Source organism: Meriones unguiculatus, chromosome 4, assembly GCF_030254825.1.
Source record: "Meriones unguiculatus strain TT.TT164.6M chromosome 4, Bangor_MerUng_6.1, whole genome shotgun sequence".
Taxonomy (NCBI): Eukaryota; Metazoa; Chordata; class Mammalia; order Rodentia; family Muridae; genus Meriones; species Meriones unguiculatus.
The window spans coordinates 129026120-129053826 of record NC_083352.1 but is presented as its reverse complement, the minus strand read 5'-3'; the positions used below and the strand labels follow the sequence as shown (position 1 = coordinate 129053826).

Sequence of the window (27707 nt, the reverse complement as noted above, 5' to 3'; positions counted from 1 at the left end):
CCGAGGGACCAGGCTTTCTCTTTATAACAACCTACTTTCTTGGGAACTAACTCATTTTTTTAAGATCCAATTCACTCTGAAAGGCCAGAATTAATCCATTTATGAAGAATGGCATCCCTAGAGGCTTACAAGTTCCCATTAGATCCCAGAAGTTCCACTACCTCAAAACCCATACCAAAGACAAAGCTTCCAGCTCAGAAAGCTGTGAGATTCTTAAAGCATTTCCAAAGTGTAACAGAAGATGAACTAGTTTTTAAATAACCCAAAATTGATAAAACAGCAAAATGAGAGCCACTGTGGACGTGGGTGCTGTCAAGGTGTCATCCAGACACTAGTCACAGAGAAAAACAGTTCAGTGGCTCACTGTCTCTCTGTTGCTCAATGTATAGGGAAAGCCTATTTTTAGATGTACCTGCCTGATGCTCTACTCAAGCCTGTCACTAGTTGGTTTCTCTTAGTTTACAAGCACATCCATCCTTGAAATTTCTGCTCCAGGTTGTCCCTGGTGAGTGGCATTCACTGAATGCAGCAGTCACCACTAAATATCAGTCCTTCACCTTGGCCATCTTTTCCTGGTGGCTAGAAAAGTTAAATCCTTGGTCTACTTTTACCCTGTCTTCTAATCTGTTTACCAAACATCACTAAGGTGGATATTTCAGATGTGTAAATCACATTATTTTCACAATTAGTTACAGTGGTGGTTATTGTTTTGTCCTTAAATACTCAAATTAATCAACATTTTAAGACATTTGCAATTGGTTTCTTTTTAGAAATTATTTGCCTTTGAGTGCCAAAAGGTAATCATGGGTATTGGAAAAACTTACATTAGAGTTGAAGGAGAGGTAGTTATGGGAAGAGTTCAAAAGGAATGTTGGTTTCTTGGTTGAAGTGTATCAAGAGGTGCATGCTGCTTCCAAGGATAATGCTGGCTGGAATGGTTGTTTACAGGAAGACAGTACCTTAAGACAAGTGTTATTTTGTTGTTGTTTTAAGCATTACATGACTATTATATGTGTAACAAAACATATTGAGGAGGTATATGCATAGCCTGAGGGTATCAAGAAGCTACAATAGGATAGAATCAGAGTCATTTTTTAAAAAGTTAAATCCTTATGCCCATACTTTATTAATACTAATGGTAGCCATGGAGCTAGCTCATGAGTCTCCCGGAGGGTTCTGTCCACCTTCTCTCTTTTTTTAACCTCAGACGTGATATCTAGGGCAGAATGAATCACATGGAGGCCATGAAGTAAAGGCCATGAAATCATAGAGATCCAGTCTTGACTTCATATAGCACTGAGTCAGCACTTTCCGCTTCCAGACTCACATCCAGTAGAAAAAGTTGATTGACTGTTCAGCTCCAGAGCAGTATGATGTGTGCTCATGGTTTCCTGCCACTTATTGCTCTACTATTTGCAACTTGTTTCAAATTTTCATGCTTTAAGGGGGACTTTACAGTACAGGAAAAGAAAAATTTTAAAAAGAGGAAAGAATTTCCGAAATGGTAGATTGTAATTGGCTTTGACACCTATTTTTGTGTAAGTCTGGAGAAGTCACCAGACCAATGATGACCTGGCATCTCCAATATTTTCCCCATCTTTCTCATCTATCATTTCACTAAAAGCATTCAGAAGTGATGAAATTGAAGAATTCCAAGACCTTTCACATGACTAATGTGTCCATACAGCATGTAAAATTGGTGCCATTCATCTCTGTCACAGTTTCTAACTTATGAACTCAAGTGTATATGCATACTCCAGACAGAGCTTTGAAGAGCAACTGGGAACACTAGAGACGTTTTTAGTGATAATGGAAAACAATTCAGACTAAGAAATATTAATTTAATTTTTTAAAAGGACCTATATAAATCCTCTGATAAGAAGGGCTTCCCCTTTCCATTTCCATGTGACTTAAAGGCTTATTGTGTACGCTAGTATTTTCATGTTTAGTATTTGTGTCCAATCATATTCTGAAGGTGAGTAGTGTTTCTTATCCCACATTAATACCGTCTGTGGTCTTGGCACTCTGCCGTGAGAGAGGCACAGGTCTCTGCTACCTCCCCTTGAGTCTATACCTAGGTGGGATTCAGTACAGCAGAAGGAGGATACCAGCAATTATATTCCTTAATCCTGAGATCAAGTAAGAGAAGTTTGTGCAACCTGTACCTTTGACAGAAAACTTGGACTGGATCCCTGAACTGTCATTAAAGAAGCACACAACCTGAAGGTTGCCTCACTGTGCTGAGGGGTAGAATGTTATAGCCTAATAGAGAGTCAACATGGAGACCCTCAGATAACAGTTTTTGGAAGGATCCCCAGCTTTCCCAGCCCATACTTTTCTAGGTCAGGATGCTCTTAGGTTGTGTTCCCACACAACTGGTACTGGTAGACCCAGAAGATCCTCCATGATGTTGATGCGGTAAGTTTGGGACCATCGGGATGTAGCAGTAGAGAACTTCCCATTGGAGTTGGTCTGACTTCACCTGTTTCTTATGTTGCCCTTACACCCAGGTCACACCATCAGTACAAATTAGATTCTAACCTCTGACTCTGCCCCAATTCCCTTTGCCTAGAAGCCCAGCTTCTCTGCTCTGTCCAGCACAATGTTTAGGTCATGGGTGATTCTTGACACAGCATTCTACTTCCAAATCTGGCCAGAGGCCCGAGTCCACCTTTCTCTTCATATGTGCACTCATGGTGCAGGGTAGTCTATCCTCCATGCATGCCTACATGGGCATGGGGTGTTCTGCATCTGCTCAGCTATGTCTCTGAGGCTAACACCACCCAGAAATGCAGAGTGAACAAACTGGTCTAGAAGATAGCTTGAGCCAAGCCTGCCACCACAGAAAAGGAAAGGCACACAACCACTCAGAACAGAGGAACACCCTCCGACTGCAGTCTTGGGGGACCCAGAACAACCCTCTCAGGAAGGAAGACTGGAAGCATGTGGCCCGCTGCCGCACATTATGCATGTAGAATCTTGGCACACAGCAGGGCCAAACAACGTGACTAAAACAGGGCCTTTGTTCACTTGTAGGAAATCATTATTTCTACTAATTGTATGTTTTAAATCTTGCTTTCAGTTCTTTATGTAGAATAGGCAATACACATTTAATTTATTAATGGTTTTCATACTTATCAGTGTTAAGGTATTTATTCATACTTATCAATGTTAAGCTACAGGCTAGACATATCCAGGCCTTTTTTTACATACCTTTATTAATGCTTCTTATATTCATTCAGAAATTGTTGTAATGGGAGTAAGTATGTTCCTCAGAAACTGTGAATTACATGATTATACAGTCTATCCCTTGTACTTTATTCAAATTCCTGACCCAGTCATCCATAGGCACTGAGTTTGGGGGACAGTTTGTTAAGCAACAAAAGAAACAACAGAAACTTTAAAAGTCTGTTAATGATTTCCTAGTACCTAAGATTGTACATTTCTAATGTAATTTTTACTTTTATATTGACAAAATCCAAATAAACATAAAATTTTCACTATATGAATACTTCATATTTACTTCAGTGGTGTTCTGTCCAGCAGAATTTGTTATGATGCTGTGAGGGGAGTTGCAGTCACATTATATTCAAATGACTACTTCCTCCATGTTCCATGATTTCTCTAGTTCCCCATACTGCCTTCCCAAGTGTTGGGCTCCCAGAAATATATTTTAAGCTCTTTATCTGTCATGATTTTTTTTTCTGTAACATAGTGAATGTAATTGCAAACTCTCTAAAGGGTTCAACTTGCCCCTTCCTGAGTCTGAACTGGCTTAGGGTCTTGCTTCTGCTCAGCAGAGCAGGATGGAGATAACATAGTATGAATTGGAGACAGTTGTGGAAGACTGACACCCTCCTGTTCACAAATCATCATCTTTAACACAGAAATTAACTACTTCTAAGCTACTGTGCTGGGAGCAAGCTCAAAGATGAGAGCAGCCAACATACTGGAGATATCAGGGAAGTCGCAGAGGATGATAAATGGTCTCCATGCACCCCTGTTCAAATCCTAACCCAATGAAACATGAGTACGAAGATGGGGGAAGTTTGTTACAGAACAGTAGGTAATCATTATAGCCTGTCAACTATTTGCCAATAACTACGATCTTAAAAATTTCAAATGTAGTTTTCATGGTTTTAAATCATAGCAAAAAACAAAAACAAAACAGCACCCAAGCCTCATTATTCCTTCATGAATTTGTGACTCAAGCCATTAAGCTCAAAAGGCAATGAACACTGATATTCTTAGTAAACAGCTTCTGCTAAAGAGATCTCCAATCACCATGGAGAGAGTAGTGATAGCCATAGAGGGTTCCTGCTCTCTTACCCCGTGTTAGTTTCCACTCTATGGTTCTTAAGCACATTTTGTCAACATGAATTCTCGATATCTCATCTTTGGTGGTTCTGCTAATGTCAGAGCTCACCAGAAGTGAAGATGCTGATCTTGAGAGGGGCAAGCCACAGGGATAAGGTAACAGACAAGTTGAAATCTGAATAAAGTTAGTGAGAAGAAGCTAAAAGAACCTGGAGATGGAGGTAGACACATGGCATGTATGCATACTCACACTTACACACATATGTACATGATAGGATTGGAGGAACCCCATATTCTGGGATTAGGAGGAAGTACTGATGAGACCGGAGGGCCTACAGCTACTGCTTCAACAGCTTCATATGCTGTCTGGGTGGTCTGTCCTATGTGACTAGACTGGAGATGCCCAGAGAGGGCTGTGGTAAGAGGCCCAGAGGCAGACATGCCCTTCAATCAAATTATTCTTGGCCAATCCTCACAGCCTGAGGGTAGGTAGAAGGAGCTACAGGAAGCTACTGGGATAAGATCGTTGGAAGTATGTCCAGACATGTCCAATAAAGAGGAGTGGCCAGGAAGGTAGGACAAGCAGTTAGGCCCAGAAAAGAGTAGAAGCTAAGCCTCTTGGAGTGGGTACTGCATTTCTCCCAGAGGAAGTAGGATGTGGGAAGGGAGCTAAAGAATGGCAAAGAACCTTACAAGAATGTTCCCACTGAGAAACATTCCATGCAGTGAGCTGGATGCTGAGCCCTGGGTGCTTGCTCTCATAGGACAGAAAAATCAACTGTGAGCCAGCTGCATCTGTATGTGATCCCTGACTTACAATGGCTCTGCTTTGGATTTCCCAACTCAGATTTCCCAGTACTATAGTGATAAGTATTCAGCAAAGAGTACATTCTGGATGTTCAGTTTGTATTTTATCTAGTCTGGTGCTCTTACATCTGGTTCTTTTTCACCTTGCTGGTCAGGGCTGAGAGGGGCAGCCACTGAGAATCCTGCACTGTCAAGGGGAAAAGGCTGAGAATGCAGTGTGTGTGTGTTGCTAAAGGATTTAGGTTGGGTGCTGTGCTGGTTTGAATGAGACTATTTCTCATAGGCTCAGGTATTTGAACACTTGATCCTGATTTGGTGGTGCTGTTTAGAGAATTTTAGATGGTGCCACCTTTCTGGAGAAAGTGCACCACTGGGGATAGACTTTGAGATTATACAGCTTTCTTCTAGTTCCAGTTCCCTTTCTCAGCTTCATGCTTCTGCTACCCCTTGCCTGCTACTTGCTACTATGCCTCCCTACCATGATGGACTCATACCTCTGGAGCCATAAACCCAAATAAACATCCTCCTGTAAGTTGTTCCTGGACACGGTGTTTTACCACAGCAACAGGAAAGCAACTTACAGGTGTGTTCAGTGAAGTCTAAACTTACTGTGAGACCCCAGTTGAAACTGAAGCCATATTTGAGATCCCACTACAGCCTGGCATAGGATCTGGGCTTATGCCAAGACAGGTTTCAGTTTCCTGTGTTTTGTTTGTTTTTTGTTTTTCTTTTTTTTCATTTTTCTTTTTTTTTAAGGAAAGAAAGAAAAGGAGCAGGTCTAAGTTCTCATTTCCATGAATATATCAGCATAAGGCCACAGAATGGGCAACCAGACCCTCTGCCAGACCCTCTGATGGTCTATCTGGCGGGAAAAATAAAGTTGCTTAACTGTTGGGTTAGAAATAGCCTGTCTTATGATTAACTAATTATTGCTGACCAAAAGTTGACCATGTTTTGAATGCTCAAATCATACTAAATGGTTTCCTAACCCACTGTGGAATTCCCCTTGAGCACCTATAAAAGAAGCCTGAGAGCTCACATCAGGGTCTTTCACCATCTGGCTTTGCATGGACAGACATCCCAGTGCACTGGACTTTTGCAGGATAAAATGCTTTTTGTTGTTTGCATACTATTTGAGCCTAGAGTGTTGTCTTCAGAAAGTTTCAGACCCTAACATTACCATATTTCATCCTGGGAATGGTCTCTATGGGAAGAACGACATTGAAAGCTGAAGAAAATCTGAAAATCACAACCAACAATGATGCCACTAGGTGGGTTGGTTAGGGGCTCCTACTATGGTGTGAATATGAAACAATGCCATTGGCTTATATGTTTAACCTTGACCCCCAGCTAGGGACCTCCTTTAGTATATTCTGGAAACTTCAGGGAGTGGTACTTAGATGGAAAAAAATAGGTCATAGAAAAATGAAACTCTTCCTTATCATAGGCTCAGAACAAATGGACCCAAAGCTCAAGAACTGAAAATTCTATGATGGTATATCATAATAAACCCTTACTTGTTTCTGCCAGTCAGTTGATCACAGTGATATAAAAGTAACTGCCAGAGTTCACTCCCCCTGACAGCTCTTCAACATGCAGGACAGGCAGGAGTGGAGGAGACTCAGAGAGAGGGATATGCACATGACCACTGCAATCCCAAGATACTCTCTTAGACTAAGCCAGACAGCAGAAAGACAGAGGTATTTTGATTTGGCCCTTCAGAGACAGTCAAGCTCAAGCCTGATTTCCCTCCTACAAAGTTACTGGCTTAAGGATACTGGACAGAGTCCAACTCACTAAAATATATTTCTGAAATGCATAAGGCTCTGAATGCCAGTTCCAGGAAAACCAACGTTTCTGGGCAGTATCTTCAGAGATGAAAACAAAGAAAAAAGAAAAAAAAAACACAAAAAAGTAAAAATCAAAATTAAAAAAAATCCATCTTCTGGGAAGAGATTAATGCTGAGAACAAGATAAGAACAAGGGGAGAACCACTGTTCTATTTAGTTTAGGTTGATATTCTTCTGGGGCCTATGGCATTGGAGACAATAAGCAACTCTTCTCTGGCTGCCTGGATGTTCTGTGTGTGATTCCTGCTGTTCTGGACTCCTGAGTACCTGAGTCATGCCTCACCTATATCCCAGGTCTGACTAGCTGATTTGCTGTAGGCATTGTACCCCAGGAAAGCCATCTAAACTCTATAGATAGAAAAATAACTTAAGTATGGTATGCTTTGCTCCACTTGGGATTTCCCTTGTAGTAGAACAGTCTGAATCTCTTTGCCTTTTGCAGAGGATGTGTGTGTCCGGTAGTTACAGTTGGTTCCAACAATATCACAAGACCTGGGAAGCCAAGCATGGCAGAGTGAGATAACATGGTCTTTAGAGACAGGCACAAAAACAAGCATGCTCTAAAGATGTGCTTCTGCAGCAGTACCCCACTTGGGCAACATAAGGCTGCACAGCAGGCTGGCACCCTCTAGCTCTCTTAGTCATGCCGAGTGGCCCAGCAGAAAACAGGGGCCTCTCCAGAATGTGTGGAGAGAACCAAGCAGAGTCTCAGGCACATTCCACATCTCTCCTCCCCTTTTTTCCACTCCCCCCTTTCTCTTCTTGGTGTTACCATCTGGCCAAGGAGAGACATCACTAGCAATAAGGTCCTAAGAGTTGAAGCTGTTGCTAGTTTTCCTGTGCCAACACTCATAACATGACCTCAAATGTGCCACACAAGCTTTGGTTTGGCCCCTCCAGTCAGAAATGCCTATATTTCCTAAATCTATTATCTCATCCAGAAGTCAAAAGAAATCACCCAGATGTCTTCAGAGACAGCCATCTGTCTCTGAAGTGAGAAAATGCCAGTATTTCCACCCCAGCCCAAATACAATCTCCAGAGTGCAGAAGTTTATAAAATGAGGCCGGGGGCTGGAGAGATGGCTCAATGGTTGATCACTGGCTCATCCACCTCATCCAGAGGTCCTGAATTCAATTCCCAGCAATCACATGGTGGCTCACAAACATCTACAATGCACTGATGCCCTCTTCTGTCATGCAGGCATATATATAAATAGAGCACTCATACATAAATAAATAAATCTTTAAAAACAGGGATGGGGTGAGGGCAAAAGTCAGTGGATTGTACAGGAACTTTCTAATGGGGGAAACAAAAATGGCCAACCAGTAAGTTGGGAAGCTGCAATGTCCTCCTCTGTGGCCTAACAGGACTGCTCCTCCCTTGGGGAGAGAAGAGATCAAATAGCCTGCCATTGAGTTCCTGTTAGAAATAGTCCTTGTTCCCCTTACTATGGGAAACCAATTGGTTACTGAGCTACCACAGGCTAAATCCGAGCAGAGGTTCTAGGTTATATCCATACATAGTCCTTGTATGAGTGTCAGTCTCAGTCCTGAAGATACCTGATAAAACAGGGTCAGATGAAAGGGGAGGAGGTCCTCCCCTGTTAGTGGACTTGGAAAGGGGCAGGGAAGAGATGAGGGAGGAAGGGTGGGATTGGGGAGGGAATGAGGGAGCGGGATACAGCTGGGATACAGAGTTAACAAAATGTAACTACTAAGAAAAATAGAGAGAAAGAAAGAAAGAAAGAAAGAAAGAAAGAAAGAAAGAGAAAGAAAGAGAGAAAGAAAATAAACTTTTAAGACAGCAAGTTTTGTACAAAATATAGTTCATGAAATCAGTATGGGTGACTATGTTTTACTGATTTTTTTAAACATTAAAACTAAATACTAAGATGAAAAAAAAAAGTTGGGAAGCAAGTATCAAAATGTGAGCTTTCCTAAATGGAGTTTTGAAGACACAGAAAACCTATGCATTTGAAAACACTCCTAGTCTAACAAAGAAGAGAGCACTGGAGGCTGGGACATGGCCAAGCACAGATGGAGAGAAGTCATGGTGCCCCAGTCATATCTGCACCAACATTTCCTATATCCCTGGCCATGTGGGTAGGCTATGCATATCAAATAGGGCTGTTGTTGAAATGTCGGGTAGAGATAGGCTCAGTGACCCAGGATCCTGGAGTGTAAAGTTCTTAGAAAGGTACCTGGAAAATTAGCAACAAGAAAGGGAGCTGCAGCATTCTATGTGTTCTGAGTCAACAAATATATTTCCTCCCTATGAATCTGGAATAAACTGCGGTACTGTAAAACACATCTGGGGCTCTTTTTCACAGCAAGACATCAGTCAGTAGGAGCAGTCAGATTAGCAATAGTGCCAGCGAGCATTACAGAACTAGATATGGCAAAGGGATTCAAATAAGGTGGCTAGGGGCCCAAGATGTTGTGGTTCCCTTGGCAGCAGCTGTACTGAAGGCAACATATCCCTTGCTGTCAGAGAAGGTGAATCTGCATACACACATTCCCACATTTCACATATAGAAACATGTACACACACACAGAGGTGGGGGTCAGGATGCAAGTGAAAGGAAGAGAGTCAACTCAGAAATTATAAACTCGATTATTTTCCTGTACTTGAAAGAAGCTTTAAATAAAACTCTATGTCTGCCAGGGAATTTGTAGACCTATATTATATCAAAGCACTGAAATAACTGAATTGAATCCCTGGGGGTTGAGTAGGGGGTAGTTTGAACATTAATCTGCCAGCTCCTGGTTCTAAGAGGAGAAAGAGGGGAAAAGGCAGAAATGGGGGCAGTGACAGGCTGGATCAGACACAAACCAACCAAGGCTGGGGTCCAGGTGGGACATGGCCTATGGAACGTCATGGCAGAATGTTTTGCACTCAGGAAACTTTTCTGAGTCATGCAAAGCAGATAAACAGTTCTGAAGTCTATCTGGGGATATCTGAGCTGCAAACTCCAGCCGGATCCTGCTAGACCCATCTCAGACACTACACATAGACACTGCTCTTCAGTGAAGTCTCACCTCTTCTCATCACCCTAAGCCCCTGCACCAGTATCCCATGCTGTGTACAGCTAGTTAAATAGGCTGAAACTGAGATTTTTGGAGGTGAGGATGGGTGTAGAAATACCTGCATCTTACTAGATGCATTTAAGTCATTAAGTACAAGCCTAGTGCTAGTCTCTCATAGGATGAGCTGGGTATCCTAAAACCTACTAAAGGTCAGTCTTGAGGTCCCCTCTCAACAAGGATATTCACTGGTCCCAATCCTGTCCCAGAGTGGATCTTGGGACACACACCCACTTATTTCAACCCGGCTCCAGAGAAGAGTTATCAACACCAGGTGAGGATCAAACTCCTAGGAATATTTTAAACGCATATTATACCAACCACAGAAGAATAGGTTTATATAACATCTACTGCTTTAGTTTCCGAAGGGAGAAGGCTGGATCCCAAATGTGTTGGAGGTGAGAACACTGCATCGTGGTTTCTGAAATGTGTTTAAAGTTGAGGCAGTGGAATGCAACTAGTGGGTCTATGTGTGTGAAAAGTGTTTGTGCTTTAGATATAAATACTTTTGGACCAAGAGAAAAGAAGAGAAGGAACAGGTAGAAACATGTCTGATTGGCATCCTAAGTAGGTCAAATGACAGATTCAAACTGAACATCATAATTGTTCAAAACATGAATTTGAACAGCAATGCCTTTATAAAAGATGGATCTTAGGCTCTGAGTTTTCTTACTCTGAGTCACATCCCCAAAGTGCTCTATAATATAATTGAAACCCAGCTAGGAACTAAAAGCCAACAAAAATATTCACTTAAACACATTGAATTCCCACAGAAAAATGCTTCTCTCTGTACTATAATACTAACTGGACTCTAAACATTGTTTTTATGTAAGTGAGGTTCCAAAGCTGTCTTTGTGCCTTCTGCTCCTTTTGTGGTACTGGGGAGTGAAGGATCTTGTGCACATTAGACAAGCACTCTGCCACTGAGCTATATCCTCAGTTCATTGTTAGTGTCTTTTTGTTGTTGTTGTTTCTTTCTTTCTTTCTTTCTTTCTTTCTTTCTTTCTTTCTTTCTTTCTTTCTTTCTTTCTTTCTTTTCATTTGAGATGGGCTCTTGTTAAGTTGCCCAGGCTGGCCCTAAACCTTTTATGCAGCCTAGGTAGGCCTTGAACTTCCAAGCCCCCTTCCTCAGCCCCTTTGGTAAGTAAGATTATAAGAGTACAAAGAACTGGCTTTTATTTTTGTCTCCCACATGTGTGTGATATTTTCTATTTATGGTCGCTTGGTTCTAACCGTTCTTCCAATCCCAACACTCACTCTCCGTTGTTTGTTTGTTTGTTTGTGTGTGTGTGTGTGTGTTCTTTTAACTTTATTTTTTAACTTTATTTTTTAGTAATTTAATAGATTCTTTGTCATCAGGAGACTTAACACTTTGTGATACATACAACATATATCACTCTGTGTCTCACATGGTACCTGGCTTCTGTTAGTAATCTGCCTATGATGGCTGCTCATCTTATAATGTGACAGGAATCAACTTTTAGTTAAGGTAGCTATATTTTCAAACACTATTGCTCATGTGGCTCTCCTCCACGTTCCCTGAGAATCGCTAGCATTCAGGACTGCTGACATGTCTTACACATATTCCTGCTGGAGAGCTGGTCTACCCTTATGAGATATGTATACTGTCCTCCTGAGACTCAGGCCAGCCAGCAGTTGCAAGATACAGACACAGGAAGATCAGGCCCATTCTGTTTTCTCATCTAGCCAGTGGCTTCAAGCATGCTCAAAGAAACATTCAGTTAAGGCTTGTGGTGGTTTGAGTAAGAATGGTCCCCAGAGGCTCAGATAAGGAGTGGTGCTATTTGAAAGGATAAGTAGGTGTGGCCTTGTTTGAGGAAGTCTATCACTGGGGGCAAGCTTTGAGGTTTAAGAAGCTCAAGCCAGGCTCAGTTGCTCACTGGGCCTTCCAGCTGTCTGAAGATCAGGATGGAGAACTCCCAGTTCCTCCAGCACCATATCTACCTACATGCCGCCATGCTTCCTGTCATACTGAGAATGGATTAATCCTCTGAAAGAATAAGCAAGCCCCCAATAAAATGCTTTCTTTATTAAGAGTTGCCATCACCATGATGCCTCTTCATAGCAATAGGACACTGAGTAAGACAAGACTCAAAAACATACTTTACCTACGGCTTCCTTCCCTGAGCAAACAGTGACCATTGTAAATATCCTGAGAAGAATGTGGTTGAAAAGCAGCAGAATCTCCGAAAAGTTAAGGGATTTCTCTAAGATAGTTCAAAGCTCTGTGGCAAAGCCCAGAGCTTGAAATATTGACCTTTTCCCAGGCGCTCCTGAAAGTTCTGTGGGAAGAGAACGACAACCAGGAGACAGAAGGCCCACTCTTCCCTTTGCCTCCAGCACATAATTTAGCTAGAAGAATCGGGGAACTGGGCTGCAGAGTGGTGCTCAATTGCTCATAACCCTCTTTAAAACAAATTTGCAAACTGACAGCAATAATTTGAAACATGAAAGAGTCTTGCACAGAAAATGTTTAAAAAATCACATCTTAAACTACCCACTGATTTTCATTATTGCAGTTCTAGAGGCATGGGTAAGACTGGTCAACAGCCTGCCTTCAATGTTTTGACTATTTTCACCTTTTTTGACATTGTGCTGCAGTATCCCCAGTGAAAACTAGGTCACAAGCTGTGCCCCCCTCAAAACATCTCACATGAACACATTTCTGTAAAACAACCCCAGGTAACATTCCAATGTACTCTCATCTGCTTCTACCAGGTAATGCTGACAATGAGACACTCTGTCCTTCTATCTTACAGTATTTCTAAAACTGTGGTATCTGTTCAAACCACAGGTGGCAATACTCTGACAGTTTACACCATCCCTGGGGCTCTGCATTCTCCAATAGGCAGGGGAACTTGAAAGGGACAAAATGAGGTGCAGAGACCTGTAATGGCATAAAACAAAAATACCAAATTTTATCTGAGAGGACAGGATGAAAGTGCTCACCTACATAACAGTTTTCCACTTAACAGAAGGTTAACTAAGGGTCCCTTTGTATAGTGCTCTTCACAAAGGTATTTATTTCAAAGTCTACCCAACTCCAGAAGCAGCACTGACCTTTTTGGGAACAGCTTTCTTCTCAAAGAAAATGCAGGTGTACCGAGGGGTGCTGCAAGGGAAGCCCCCAAACCCTGCTAACTTTCCTAGTGTTCTCTGGTGTGTGTTACACTTCTCTATAGTCCTAAAATCACACTGATTTATAGTACCAAATCCCAGAAGGCAGGACACCTCCTCGGAGGGCCAGTAAGTGTGACAGGAATGCCCACCCAAGGCTTCCTAATAAACCCCTCACAGCACTCAGTGAATCTTGCAGCTATAACAGCAGAGCTGGTGTGTCTGGGAGAAAACTTACCTAAGCAAATGCTTCCTAGTAAATGAGGCTCACTTGGGGAGGCTAATATGAAGGAACATTAAGCCCATTGCTGCCCTTCCATGTCACTGTTAAATGTAGAAGAAATTAATTGCTTATAACTTATAGATTGAGTTTTAAAGTTTTTACCATTTTCTAAAAATTATTTTGTTGTTCCTGCAGGAACTGGTCAACTAAAATCTTTCTTATATCCTTCAAGTAGACTGGTATAGAAAGTATAAAAAGCTGTTTTTCCTCACTAATTGAATTTGGTTTTCCTCCCGCAATGCCCTTCTCTGTTCCTCCAGGAAGAGTAGCAGGCTGTCTTTTTGTTTGTTTTGTTTTTGGGGTTTTGTTATTGTTGTTTTGCCCTAGACTTAAATGGAGAGAGGAATGTCTTTCCTTGTATTTGAACAACATCTGTGCTCTACTGGGATCATTAGTAATAGTCATACTTTGGAAGTAGAATGTAGCCCAGTGGTATCATCATGTTTAGCATTTGCAGTGAGGCCGTGCTAGCCAATCCAGCACAGAAACAAAACACACAACAGTTGTTTGTTACAGTAATACCAACCTGTACTGCACTACCATCATCCGCACAGACAGGACCATGTGCAGACAGGTAAAGTCAGCTAGGAATGCTTTATTTTTCTTTTTAAAGTTAAACCCAAAATGAAACACATATGAAAACTGCATATGTAATTATTATACTACTTTGCTAGCTCATTTTAAAATAATTTTAAATGAATGTAATTTATTATTTCTAATTGATAAATTTGCTTTACATTCATAATTGTATAGGATTACAGGACACAAAGTGATGCTATGATCTCTCTGTATGATATGGAATAACCGAATCAAGCTAATTAGCATTTTCCTCCCCTCAAACAATCATACTTTTGGGGGTTTAGGTTTAGGTTTAGCAAGGCCTCTAGGACTCTGAGAAACAAGGAGAGGTGGCCAGGGGCATCTCTCTACCTGTCTATACCACTGAACATTTCTGTAACAGAAAAGTTTGAAAGGCTTCCCCACTCCTTCTGTCCTAGGGCCGCAGTACTCTCCCTTACTGAAAAGGGCCAGCTAATGTAATGAGTCCTCTGTGCACGGGCAAGCCGTGGAGGCAGGGTGAGAAGGGCACCTGATCAGTTACAGACCCACGTTTGCCCTTAGCAAAGGGCCAGAGTGTTTGCGGGCTAGAGGAAAGGAAGCAAAGAGGAAAGGTTCTTCCTCACACATCCACAGGCCCAGCACCTGTGGTCTAAAACTTCAAAAGGACAGCCAAAGGCACACACAGCTCCTCCGCTCAGCTTCTTGCTCCCCTCCTCCAAACTGACATCAGACTGCATATGCTCCCTTCGGGACCCCTTTCCCTCTTGGAAGCCACTTCTCTGCACGAACCTCCTACAGCTCCAGCAATGACACCCTGACAAAAGTTGGCTGGCTCTGAGGTATGTTAGGAGGCTGTCACCCCCCCCTCCCCCTTCGCCCATGCTGCAGGTCTGCGCAGCTAGCAGCCTCTGTTAGGGTTCTGTTCAAACTCGCTGGTATGCAGAAGAGGGTCCCACATAGGTATGTCCCACTGCCTGATTCTAAAATACAAAAAGAAGCCCCTCGGTATTGGTCCGCCCCTACAACCTCCTAACAGCTAAGTCGGGACCATTTGATGCACCAAAACCGTGTTGCGACTATGGAAGGTTCAGGCAACTCAGTTCTTGTCCGCAGCGCAGAGGCGCCACCACCACATCTCTAACACCGCAGGAGTGTGGTGCGCACCTTAAGTCTGAGGTACCGCGTGCCTGAGCTTCTACTGCCAGAAGACAGCACAGAAAATGAGGAGTATCAGAAGACCCCCTTCTTGTTCTTCAGGAAAGCCAAGCGATCCCTCCGCTACCTCCCCAAAGCTCTATTGACGGTTCCCCACACCACTCTGCTAGGGGCCAAGAGAACAGGAAAATGCCCAAAGCCCGTTCGGAAGGAAAGTGTCCAACTCCATGGATGGTCTACTCTTTCTCCAGTGTTCACGCGGAGGGGGCGAATAAAGTGTGGAAATCACGCCCTGGGGCAACAAAATTAGAATCTGAACCCCGTTAGCTCATCTGCTTTCTCCCATCTCGGCGCCAAGACTGGCGGCTCCCAGGCTGCAGACTGTCGCGCTGCCAGGGGCCGGACGGACAGCTCATAAACCCTGGTCTCAACCTGGATGGAGGTGAAGGGCCCTAGAAGTCCTGTCCCCAGCACAGATAGCCGATTGTGCCTCCCATCTCAGCCGGATGTTCCTGGACTCTACATTCCCTTTCCCTCGGCCCTTTCCTTCTCTGTCCCATGTGGACCTCACTCAGTGCCACCTCCGCGGGTGCCTTGCTCACCAGCCCCTGTTGGACTCGTCGCTCCAGGGGCTGGTCAGAATCGTCTAGACTGGTATTCTGGTACCCTGGCCTGACTCCGGGCAGCCTGGCTCCGCCGCACTGAGGACACAGACCCACTAGCTCTAACCGACGTCGCACAGCAGCCACTTCACGCTGCCTGGGCACCCAAGGTGGCGAGGCGCCAAGTTGCAGCCCGGGCCGATAGTGTCGGTTCCTGTCCTCCGCATCTTCCCCGCTAGGCGCCATCTCCCCTCTCACGGGGCGACACCGAGTCTCCCCGGTCCGGCCACCGCGACCCTCCAGGACTTACCGCGGCCGGCACACCGCCACCGCCGCCTAGTCTGCGCGCTGCGAGGCGGAGCAGGACGCCCGCCTGCGCCAGGGCATCCTCCCCTGCCCGCCGCCCTATCGCCGCCCCCCTTTCACTGCCGCTGGCCCCAGGTCCTCCTGCTCCGCTCTGGCCTTCGGGACTTACCTCCGGGACAAGGTGACCCGGCTGGTGCGCCCAGGCTGCCGCCCGCGCGTCTCGGAAGCCGGCGAGCGTGCGGGGCGCGGGGCGGTGCGGAGCCCGCCTCTGCTCTTGGGCTCGTGGCTCTCCGCCTCTGCCCTCCCCTGCGCGCCGCTTCCCCCGCCGCTCCCCTCCCTGGATGGCTGCCAGCGCCCCGGGCTGCCCCGCGCTCACGATTCCCGAGCGCCGGACGCTGGGCAGTGGCGCCGCCCTAGCCGAGCCCAGTCCTCTTGGCTCCAGGGTGCACAATGGGCGCTGGCTGAACGAGGGGTCACTCGGGGTGCGCCGCTCCACTCCACTGGTTTCGCGGAGCCTGGAGACTTGTGTGTAGCAGGAGGCGGCCGCGGGCCCCGCGGGAAGGTGGCTTTGAGGAAGAGGAGGAGGAGAGGGAGCAGCAGCGCGCGAAGGTGGCCACCAACTTTGCCCTAGGCCATCTGTGCCCTCGCCAGTGATAGCGCCTGGCGGGTGGCTGGGGGCTGGTGTCTGGAAACCTTGGGGAGACAGAAGGGGGAGGGGGACTGCCACTGAGGACCTGGAGGACAGGAATTAGCTGCCGAATGGGGAAACAGTGGCTTCCCTCGGTCCTAAAAGGCTTCCCTAGGCTCCAGGTCGACTTGAGGTTCAAAAGAGCTCACCCTGTAGTTCCTGAGAACGCTCGAGTCCTGAAAGAGAAATGAAGACAGAGGCGGGCATGAAATCGGCACTCTGAGACTTAGCCTGCAGCCTGGGCCCACACCGGTGGAGGTGCACCGCGGGTGGCCCCACAGTGTTTGACCTGGAAGGAAACTGGGGCAGCGGTGCCTCAGGGTTGGCAGTTTGGGCACAGTAGTGGCTTGGAACAGGTCTAGGGGAGCCCTAGGAGAGCTGCCTACAAAGACAATCTACATTTCAAACGTTAGGGGAATCAAGAGCGAGTGGGTGTGCTTTCGTTATTCCACAGAGAAGGAACTAGAAAATTTGCCAAAAACAGGATCAAAAGTTGTCTTGTCTGTGCGACCCCTTTTCAACAACCAGGGAAGATTCTCCATGCTTCAGCTCTGCCAAACCCAGGTTTTTGTCCTGGGAGAGGAGTCTGCTAATCCACTAGTAGTTCCTCGGTTCTGTAGCTTTCTTAGACAGAGAGCCCTTTCCCTTCCTCAAAACCAAGGTTTTTTTTGTTTTGTTTTGTTTTTTGTTTTCCCCAGAAACTGCTGCATTCTGTTAACTAGGGTTTTCACCGCCAGAGGTGGAGGTGGCTCAGGTCCTCAACAGCCCTTTGCAGCGCTTGGCTTCCACGGGCTCTTAGCAGTACATAGAGAATGATCAAATTAAAGCGACACAGGAAGTAGGCTGAGCTCATTAGTGGACCCAGGTGTGTTCACAGCAGCTCCTTGTTTGGGCTCACGTGAAGGTCTTCACGACATCTAAATATCACACCCATTCCCAATTCTGCAGCAGTTAAGCACCTACCTGGCTTTCTTCCACTGGTTGCTCTGAGCTTCAGGCAAGGCTGTTATCTGGGACGACCTGAAAAGGACACTTATTATTCCCCATTTAGCAGCTCTTAAACTGAAGGAAAAATGTCAGCCTTACCTCTGTAAAACGGCTTATGGTGTCTGGTTCTTTCCTGAAAAGAACATTCTCTGCTCCCCTCTGAACCGCCAGGCTGGGCATATATTTATTGTTAGTCCCTTGTGTAATGCAGACTCGACACTGCTGTGTGTCAGTTGAAGAAACTGAGAATCGAAAGGCTGGGAAACCTTTGGCTTCCAGACATCAAGCATCACCTGCCACTATCCTTTGTTCTGTATGTCTAAGGCAGTGCTTTCTTGGTAGCCAACCTTTAGAGCTATGCTTGCTTTTGCCAGAGCATCTCCCTGGCAAAATTTTAAAGTGGATTTTCCTACATTCTACATAGTAGGCAAGTAACTTGTAGGATGTAGGGTTAAGCCTGAACACAGGTACCAACCGGCTATGTTCCCTCCAAACAGAGCAGTGGCCTCTAGGGTTGAGTCCCTGTGTCCTGTCTCCATATGTTAGACACTGTGACAGCTTTCCAGTGTATGATTTGCTGGGCCTTTCCAGGGCATATGAGCACAGAAATTTATCCACAAATGGAGAACATTATCTGGCCTTTGCGTTGGCTGGATAGGTAGGTAGGTAAGTAGATAGATAGATAGATAGATAGATAGATAGATAGATAGATAGATAGATAGATGGTGTGCATGTGTGAATCTGGGTTTTTGAGAAATTCTCTAGGACTTTAGTTCTCTTTATTTGCCTTATCCACTTTGCCATTTAATATTTTACTTTCAAGTTGTGGAGTGGATGTCCAAATTTCAATTGAAGGGTGGCCCTGTAGATTATTTGTATTTTATACTTAGTGCAGCTCTTTTCTTGGGTACACCAAAAGTCCTATGAAAATATTTAGTGATAAATAGTTATTAAAGAATAAGCCCACACTGGATTATGGTGTCAAACATAGAAGTCAGAGTGGAAGAATAGCCCAGTGATAGAGCACTTCTCTAGCATGTATGAGGCTCTGGGTTCAATTCCCAGTACAACAAAAAGAAAATTAGAAATTTAATGAAGAAAAATAATAGCTTGAAAAAATTTACACATTATGTTAATTGTTTTAACTTATTATAACTTTAGTTCTTATTTGTCTGGTGCCCTTCAGATCCCAGATAGCCGCTGTCTCTTCTTGACAGCACCCCTGTCACCATTCACTTGCGCATATACGGATGCACAGATCCAAACACAGTTATGAGATCCAAATGAGCCTTTTATCTTTTTTTTTTTTTTTAATGTACATTTCTTAGTCAGGAATCTTGTGTTAACAGATGTATCATCTGTTCCTGGCAGGTGATAAAATACCTCAGCTAATCTGGAATATTAGCACACACATAGGCCAGATTTTTCCACATGCAAAGCCCTGGTTGTTCAGAATGTGATTATAGCTATTTTGCTATCATGTAACAGTGAAACGCAGACTTTCAAGAAAATGAGTAAAGAGCTGTCATGTATCAGGCTACAACAGGGCACCATAGAAATTGATAATCTTCAGGAAATTGACTAACCTCAACAATGCTTATCTCTTAGAGGAGATTACAGAATTCTCAGAGCTTGGAGAGGTGAGTGGGGCCAGTTCCTATGTTGTGAGGAACTGTCACTCAGGTGCTGAACAAGCTGTCAAGCCTTTGGATAGCAGAGATAGGGGACATGATAAGGAGAACACACATTTAAGAGTTTTGTTATTGTTGTTGTTTGGATACAAAACATTTCTATGTATGGTTTAGCCAACTCATGTTAATCAAAATGCCAAAGGAGATAAAATTAAATTGTACCCAATTCTAAGGCTATGCCACTAACTAGAGTTTTGTTTTGTTTGCTTGTTTTTAGTTCCCACAAGATCTTTTATTAAGTTGTTTTTCTTGAGTTTAGGGGATTCAAGAATCAAAAGGTTGTGCTGTCTGTTTAAAGTTAAAACTTTTTAACATAGATTGTAGAAAGAGAGTCTTTTCAGTAACTGATAAATTACATTAATAAATCACATTAATTGATAAATCACATTAATAAACATGATGGCCAACCTGTACAGGGGACATGAACTGCTACCAAACACAAAGGGAAAAATTCTCACTCTTTTTTTTTTAATTTTTACTTTTTTATTTTTATTAATTACAGTTTATTCACTTTGTATCCCCCACCCCCATAGCTCCCTAAATTCTAACTCTTAAATGAAAGACTTAGACAATGGTGACATAAATTTAGATCAGAAAACAAAGTGAAATAGAATGTCAGAATGTTATTGGATGGGGCAGTCACACAGAGCTAGGTCTTGCGTGTGGTGAACTCCAGGTTCAGCTTCGTGATGGCCTAGGGTTTTCAGAGCTCACAGGCGACAGGTCTGCCATAGCAGGAGAGGAAAGCAAGCTCCTCCGCAAGTGCCTTTCAGGCCCACAGCACAGGGCATCACTTACTGCCTCAGAGCTAGCAGCTCAGCCCTGATCAGAAGTGGAACCAATGGCCTACACGCACGCTATGGTGATCTCACAAAAGTCACATTGACTTTGGAAACTGCATGTTTTGTTTGCAGTGAGCCACACCCGGGAATGAGATGGGTTCTTTATGTGTTTGGCTTGACTTTTGTTGTTGTTATTCAGTACTGGGAATTGAATTCTGGGCCTCAGGCACTACAGTTGCTTACTGTCCCACTGAGTCATATCGGCAACCCTCTTTTCACTTTTGAGAGTGTCTCAGCATGTAGCCCAGGCTGACTTGGAATCTCGACATAGCACAGACTTTTCCTGCCTCAACTTCCTAAATATCTCATTTTACAGATCAGTCTCAATATATTCCAGATCCACATTAAATGGTGTTGTATTGTCTGTTATAGAATTTAACTTTATAGCCCAGGCTGTCCTTAAATGCTCTGAAGAGTCTCTTGCATTGGCTTCCCAAATGCTAAGGTGTAAATTTACAGGTGTAAATCCTACACTCAATTCTTCATTGACTTGTAATCAGAGCTCTGTGGGGCCCCAATGAGAATTAAGAAGTTACAGGCTGGGGTGCAATAGCTCACCTTTGCCATCTTCAGCATCACAATGGTGGGTGTTAGTAGAAGACATTTGCAATGGGTTGTCTAATGTATGCCAGAAAGGTTAGAAACTCAGAGTTAGGAAGCAAGCAAAACCCCAGCCTGACGTAAATGTCTGCTACTTTCTGTCACCCTATCCTGACTGGCAAAGCATGATTGGCAAAGCATGACTGTTATAATATCAGCTGCCTGGCATTGCGGGAATGTGTTCAGAGCACTCATGTTTTTCTGAGCAGAGCTGACTAGTTCCTGTTCTTAAAGACAACTGCATGGCAGGTTGCAGCCTGCTTTATTCAAGGAAGCAAAGGGAAATGGTACCTTCTGGATCTTTGGCACAAAGCCTTGCTGATTACTGATGTCTTCAGAGTATGAGAAGCCCAAAACCTTCGGAAGAGGGGTGACACTCTTCTCTCTTTGATCTTCCTTTTTCAAGAAGTCAGGTTAGGTACTTGCAGCTACCCTTGACCAATTCCATCTGTCTGTTCCCAGCTGTGCTGTCCTCTGCTGTCAGTGGCCTGGCCCTGCCAGTGTCTGCAGTGTTTATCTCACTCTGGAGACTATAACTTTTCTGTTGAGAACATGAAGACCCGTGATCTGTTCCACTCAGCTCTAGACCTTTTCCCCCACCTTGGAGTGTGGGAGGAAAAGGTAATATAGAGCCTCGCGTAGCCCAGGCTGGATTTGAACCCTAAATCCCCCTGGCTTTATCTCTCTTACTATTTCACCATAACTCACCTTGAACTCACTAACAGCAAATGATCTTGAACTTGTGTTCATCCTTCTGCCTCTGACTTTCCCAGTGCTGAAATTACAGTCATTCATCATCACACACAACCACAGCTCTAACACTTTAAATATAGATCATGAGAGACAGACAGCCTGGTATATCTATGCTGGTTTTGGAAAGACCATACAGGTTCCCAAGTTGAAACAGGCCTAAGTTGAAATTCAATTCATCCATCATACAGCGATCTCCTCGTGTAGAAGCATCCTTCATCTGTGGAGTGGTCCTCATGACACTGACAGTGAGTACAGATCCAGGTACCTGGCACCTTAGGCTTTGTGACCATTCAGTTTGATGTTCTTGCCCCATCCACTACTGGATGGTTTCCTTCAGTCCTGCTCACAGTGGAGAGACTCTGCCCCATGGCATCCATGTGGCTGGTCTCCACATGCCCCAAACACCTACCTGATTCACATGGTTCTGCTTTGGTGAGTGACTTATCTTTGGGTTTCTAGTTAATAATTCCCACGGTCCAGGTGATTACTCTATAAATCATACCAATTACAATGATGAAAGGCAGCACCCTCATTATCAATATCTTTTTAAAATGTTTAGTTTTCCTGAAATTTGGAAATTGTGATTGTTCCTGAGACTTTTGGAGAGGAGGAAAAGTAACGAGAAAAAAAAGGAAAAAGAGAAAGAAGAAAAAACTTACTTTAGAAAACCTTGCTACCAGTATGAGCTGTGTTCCACTTTGATTTCGGTTGCTGTGATAAATACCATCACCAAAATCAACTTAAGGGAGATAAAGGGTTTCTTGGCTTATACTTTTGGTCACTGTCTATCACTGAGGAAAACTGGTACAGAAGCTTAAGCAGAAATCTGGAGGCAGAAACTGAAACAGAGACATGGAAGAGCACTACTCAGAGGCTTGTTCTCTCTGGATCGTGCTAAGCTGTTTTACACAGCCCAGGACCACCTGTACACAGTGAGACTGGGTCCATCCATATCAACCAAAAATTTAAGAAAAAATGGTCTCCGGAGACATGACCATAGGCCAGTCTGATCTGAACAATACCTCAGTTGAGACCAGCCCCTTCCCTGGTAACTAGTTGTGTTAAGCTGATAATAAAAAAACTAACCAAGGACAGGCTGGGAGGCCAAAATTGTAGTGTGGGATCAAAAGCATTAATGTAAAAAAATTAGGTGAAGACATCCTCCCCAACCCATGTACAAGAGTGGACAGAGCCCTCTGCCTCCTTAGTAAAATGAGATGAGGCCATGTTTTCCTTGTCCAACAGGAGCCCACACACTGCCACTGCAGCAGGTCTGATGTGAGAGGCTGGGAGCTGAGGACTTTTGGAAACACTGCTGCTGCAGAACTAACCATTTAAAAGTGTCATTATTTATTAGTGTGATTTTCTGGCAGTTTATAAAAGGCCCAAGAACTCGTTTTAGGCTCAAGAAAAATATATTTCTTGCTGCATTTGCTTTTTTCCCCCTGCAAAAAAGAGAAACTTCTATTGCAAAAATAACCTTCTGTGCTCTTGGAGGATGTGGAGCTGAGGGAAAACAGAAGGGTAAGCTTTTTCCTTTCTGAGATTCTGTTTGTCTCCTGCTTTCTAAGGGAAGAATGACGCCTAGACAAAGGGACTCAGACAGGTGCCTGCACTGAGCTACGTCCTCCCCGCCCCCCTGCTGCTGCTCCCCACTCATGCAGAGCACCCTAAGCTTGCAGGAGCCTGATTGTGCACCACCTTGCCTTGCCTCCAGGGTGTGACTTGCATGGCAGTCTCCCGTGGTTCACCTCCCACGGTTGGTACCATGTCTAGCCAAGTGGGACCTCTCAAGTTCGGAGTGCAGGGTGAATGTGCTCTGGCTACTAGGGCCCCTTTGGCTCAATGAGCACTTGCCAAAAGAAGTTTCACCAGCTAAGGGTCCCCTTTGTCAGCAGAGCTGAATCTCTTCCCACCACAGTCATGGAAGGAAGAACAAAAACAAAATGATCCAGAAAGAATGGCAAAGCTGGGGCTGGGGAGATGGCTTAGTGAGGAAGAGTGCTCATAGTGAAAGTAAGAGAAACTGAGTTCAAATTCTCAGCACCCAAGCAAAAGACCAGCATGGCTGCATGTGCCTGTAATTCTGGAATTGAGGAGGGTGGCAGAACCTGGGAGTTTATGGCTATCTAGCCTATTCCCAAAGAGCAAGATTTCTAAGTTCAGTAAAAGACGTAGTCTCAATAAATAAATAATAAATAAATAAATAAATAAATAAATAAAGGTTGTAGTGAAGCGTGCGCGCACGCACACACACACACACACACACGAAAAGCTTTGATGTCCCAGGGTAAAGCAACACTCTGAGGCTGCACACTTTCTCTTGGTACAATAGCAGGACTCTATTGGGGTCTCCTGCTAGGAAGGTGCAGAGGAGGGATAGGTGAATCCTGAAGGTACAACCCTGCCCACAAGCAGAAACATCCATGACTTTAGACTGCCAACTGCTCTGAAGGAAAGATACAAGGGCCCCTTTTGAGCAGGAAGGAAGTTGTGATGAAAACAATTAGATGTAGAATGAAGGAAACTCTGGCCCTAGGTAGGGGCACACAGCCGGGTGGGAGAAGGTGCTGATACTCTTACTGGCTCTGCTGGTAGTTCTTTTTCCCCTCAGCTTGACACAAGCTAGGACCATTTGTAAAGAGGGAACCTTAATTTAAAAAAATGCTTCTGTCATATTAGCTTGTGGGCATGACTGTGGAGCACTTTCTTAATTAATGCTTGACATGGAAGGATCCAGCCACTGTGGTGCTTACATAGGTGATTTTGAAAAAGCAAGAGCTCAGCATGTCGTGGACAGCAAACCAGGAGGCAGCATTCTCTTTGTTCTCTACTTAGGTTTCTGCCTCCGGTTTCCTCCTGGAATCCTGGCCCTGACTACCCTCAATGATGGACTGTCACAGGGACATGGGAGCCGAATGAATTCCTTCCTCTCCAGCTTGCTTTTGGTCGATATTTTATCACAAGAACCAAAACCAAACCAGAACATGGGTCAACTTGTTTTTGTGTTCTTTAAAGTTGGAAAAAACATAAAGCACCAGAATATAGGGTGTATAAAAGGAGATTGGGTAGGCTGTGGTAGTCTGAGCATAGAATTCTCATATCAGGCTTAAGGGAGTTGGTCCTCATTCTAGACAGTTAGAAATCTTCACTATAATAATTACAGAATCAGGTCTGTGTGGGAAAGCCTGGGTGAATTTCCAGCACACATAGATGATCTACAGAAAAGATTCTTTTGATGGCTTCAAAATAGCCACACACCTTCTGTACTTGGTGTGGATGCAAAACACCTGAAACCAGCAATGTGGCTGCAGTTCCAGTTCTTTCTGGGTTCTCAAGCAGGGCAACTCTCCAGGGCAATGTCTCAAGACCACAGACACATCTCCGACATGAACTTGTTTTCATCTTAACACTATGGTTATGTGTGTTCTCCCCTGCACCTTCCCCATTCTGATCTCTCTATGGGTTGAGCCACCTGATTGGAGACTCTGACACAACTCACAACACATCAAGTAAACACTGTGGTGATGAGTTCAGAGGAATTAGAAATGTTCTCTTTCTGGGGTGTTTGTTTTCTGAACCAAGCCTTGGGACAAAAGAGTCAAAAGGATTTTTGTTGTTGTTGTTTTAAAGTTTATACTCTTACATTAGGCTATCTTTAATTATCTTTGAAAAGTGAAAGGTATTTATGTAAGTTTAGTGCAGCCTACACACAGCATTTGTATGTCTGCAATGGTGTAAATCAAGTCTGAAGCCTTTCTTTCTACCTGTGCCCTCCACTGATGTCTCAGACATACCTTAGGCTCTATGTGTTTCATTTTTGGCACACATCCAGCTTCTAAATCTTTAATAATCTATCTTTTCCATGTTTTGTATATGTATACTGTGTGTGTGTGTGTGCGCGCGTATGCACGTGTGTGCATGTTTGTGGAGGACAGAGGACAACATCACATCCCAGTCTTCAGATGCTAATTTGTGTTTCCCCCTCCCCCTCCCAACACCATCTTTCTCTTTCTTTTCCTTTTTAGATAGGGACTCCCACTGGCCAGTAACTTATCAAGTAGGCCAAACTGGCTGGCCAGTGAAACTCAAAGGTCTGCATGCCTTTTTCCCTCATTTCCAGCCCAGGGCTGAGATCATCAGCATATGCTTGACTTCTTTTGGTAGGTTCCAGGGCCTTGAACTCAGGTTCTTTCTTGCATTTGTGAAGTAAGCACTTTAGAAGCCCAGCCATGTCCTCAACCTGCCAGAGGAAAAGCATTTCTCTCTCTCTCTCTCTCTCTCTCTCTCTCTCTCTCTCTCTCTTTCTGTGTGTGTGTGTGTATGTGCATCTGTCTCTCTCTTTGATTCCCTGTCATTGTCTCTCTGCCTTTGTCTCTTTCTCTCTCTCTCTCTCTCTCTCTCTGTGTGTGTGTGTGTGTGTGTGTGTGCGCGCATGCTCACATGTGGTGGCCTTTTTACTTCCTTTTCACCTTTTCTGTTTAGACACATAAATTCTAACCAATATGTTACAGTTGCCTATAACATTCACTATAGTAACTTGAACAAGCATAATAACTTTTGCACTACAGCCTGGGGCACTACATACTATGTCCTCTAGCTGTGTATAAATGTACTCTTTAGCATCTACAACAACAATTTCACCTAGCAATACAATCTTTTTTTCTTTTTTTACGTCCTTTAGCGGATTACATCACTGTCTGGAAGCTCTTATATCATAAAGAATATACATGGGTGCAATGTGTTTGTGCACTGGTGTACAGAAATGTTCATGCATATATAAGAACGAGCACTGGAAAACACACTGAGTGACCCTGGGCTGCATTTTCCATTCCAGACAGTGTCCACCCTAAGTGAAAAGGTATGAGAACTGAACATGGCATGCCACAAATGTCTAAGGACACTTTCCTGTTAAGTTCTCTTCACCTAGAATTTGTGTGTGTGTTTGTATGTGGTGTTGGTTTTCGTCTTTCTGTTATAAGTATATTAAAACTTGCAGTATCTGTAATAATAACATAATTTGTCATGCAAGTAAGTCCAATAAATACATAAAACAAACCTGTTTTTTTTTTTTTAAATTGACAGAATAGATAGAACATATTATAAATAATTTCTTTCTCATAGTTCAGGAAGCTGACATCTAAGATCAAGGTAAGGCTTGCTTGACTCCTGGTGTTGCTTCCTGGGTTGGAGGCATCTTTCTCAGTGTGCACTTGCTGAGTGGATAGAGTCCCCTGCACTCTCTTTCAGTCTATATAAAGATGCTCATCTCATCCAGGGGAGCCCCACCCACAGGACCTCTTCTAATTCTAAGTATTTCCCAAAGATCCCTCCTCCCTCAAATAACACCACACTCAACTAATGAAGTGGAAGGCGGCACAGCATTCAGTCCGCATCCTGCAAGAACAATTGCTGCATCATTGACAGTGAAAACACAGCCTCCAGTATTAGACTGCCCCCAGTTATCAAGACAGGTACAGTCTTGTGATATGAACAAGGGCCTCCCCCCTGTTTTCTTGCCCTCCCTCCTCAGGGTGTCTGTGAATGACAGAGCCTAGGGAAGGGGATGTGAGCTGGGACTAATGGCAGTCTCATGGCCTCATGGGAAGTCTAATGGCTAAAATGAGTACCGCAGACAAATGAGCTGCACCCCTTCCGAGACTCCTTGTTGTCTTTCCTTTCTCAGCTGCGTCTGTGCTTGCCCAGCATGTTGTGAGGAGGTTCTGCAGGCTGTGTACACACATCTTCTCGTCTGTGCATCGAAGAGGATCAAAAGAGGTCACGACAGGTCAAGGAGTAAAGTTCCAAGCTGACCATGTGGATCATTTTGCCAGCTGTGTGGATCAGCAACTAAAAGGAACAATATTATAAGGCTGTCCTACTGGAGAAGAAAAGACTGTTGGCTTTTGTCTTTATCCTACCCTGCCACAGCCTTCAGGCCCCTGAGTTCTCACCGTCCTATAAATAGCTTATAAGCTAAAGCTGAAATAGCAAAAGAAGAACAATCTAACTGTTTTCACTTAACAGTACACTCTGGTGGCAC

General features: G+C 44.1%; 1 protein-coding gene across 4 annotated transcripts in view; it reads right to left on the bottom strand.

Moving 5' to 3' along the window:
* Window positions 1-17108, bottom strand: part of Syndig1 (synapse differentiation inducing 1) — a 159092-nt gene extending 141984 nt beyond the window's left edge. The window contains exon 1 of one of the 4 annotated variants that reach the window (XM_060383120.1): window positions 16941-17108. The gene's annotated coding sequence lies outside the window, so the exon portion shown is untranslated. Of the gene's footprint in view, window positions 1-16107; window positions 16411-16940 lie in introns of those variants that run through there. The other 3 variants (XM_021648220.2, XM_060383119.1, XM_060383118.1) reach the window with 3 other exon arrangements.
* Between the last annotated feature and the right edge of the window lie 10599 nt (window positions 17109-27707).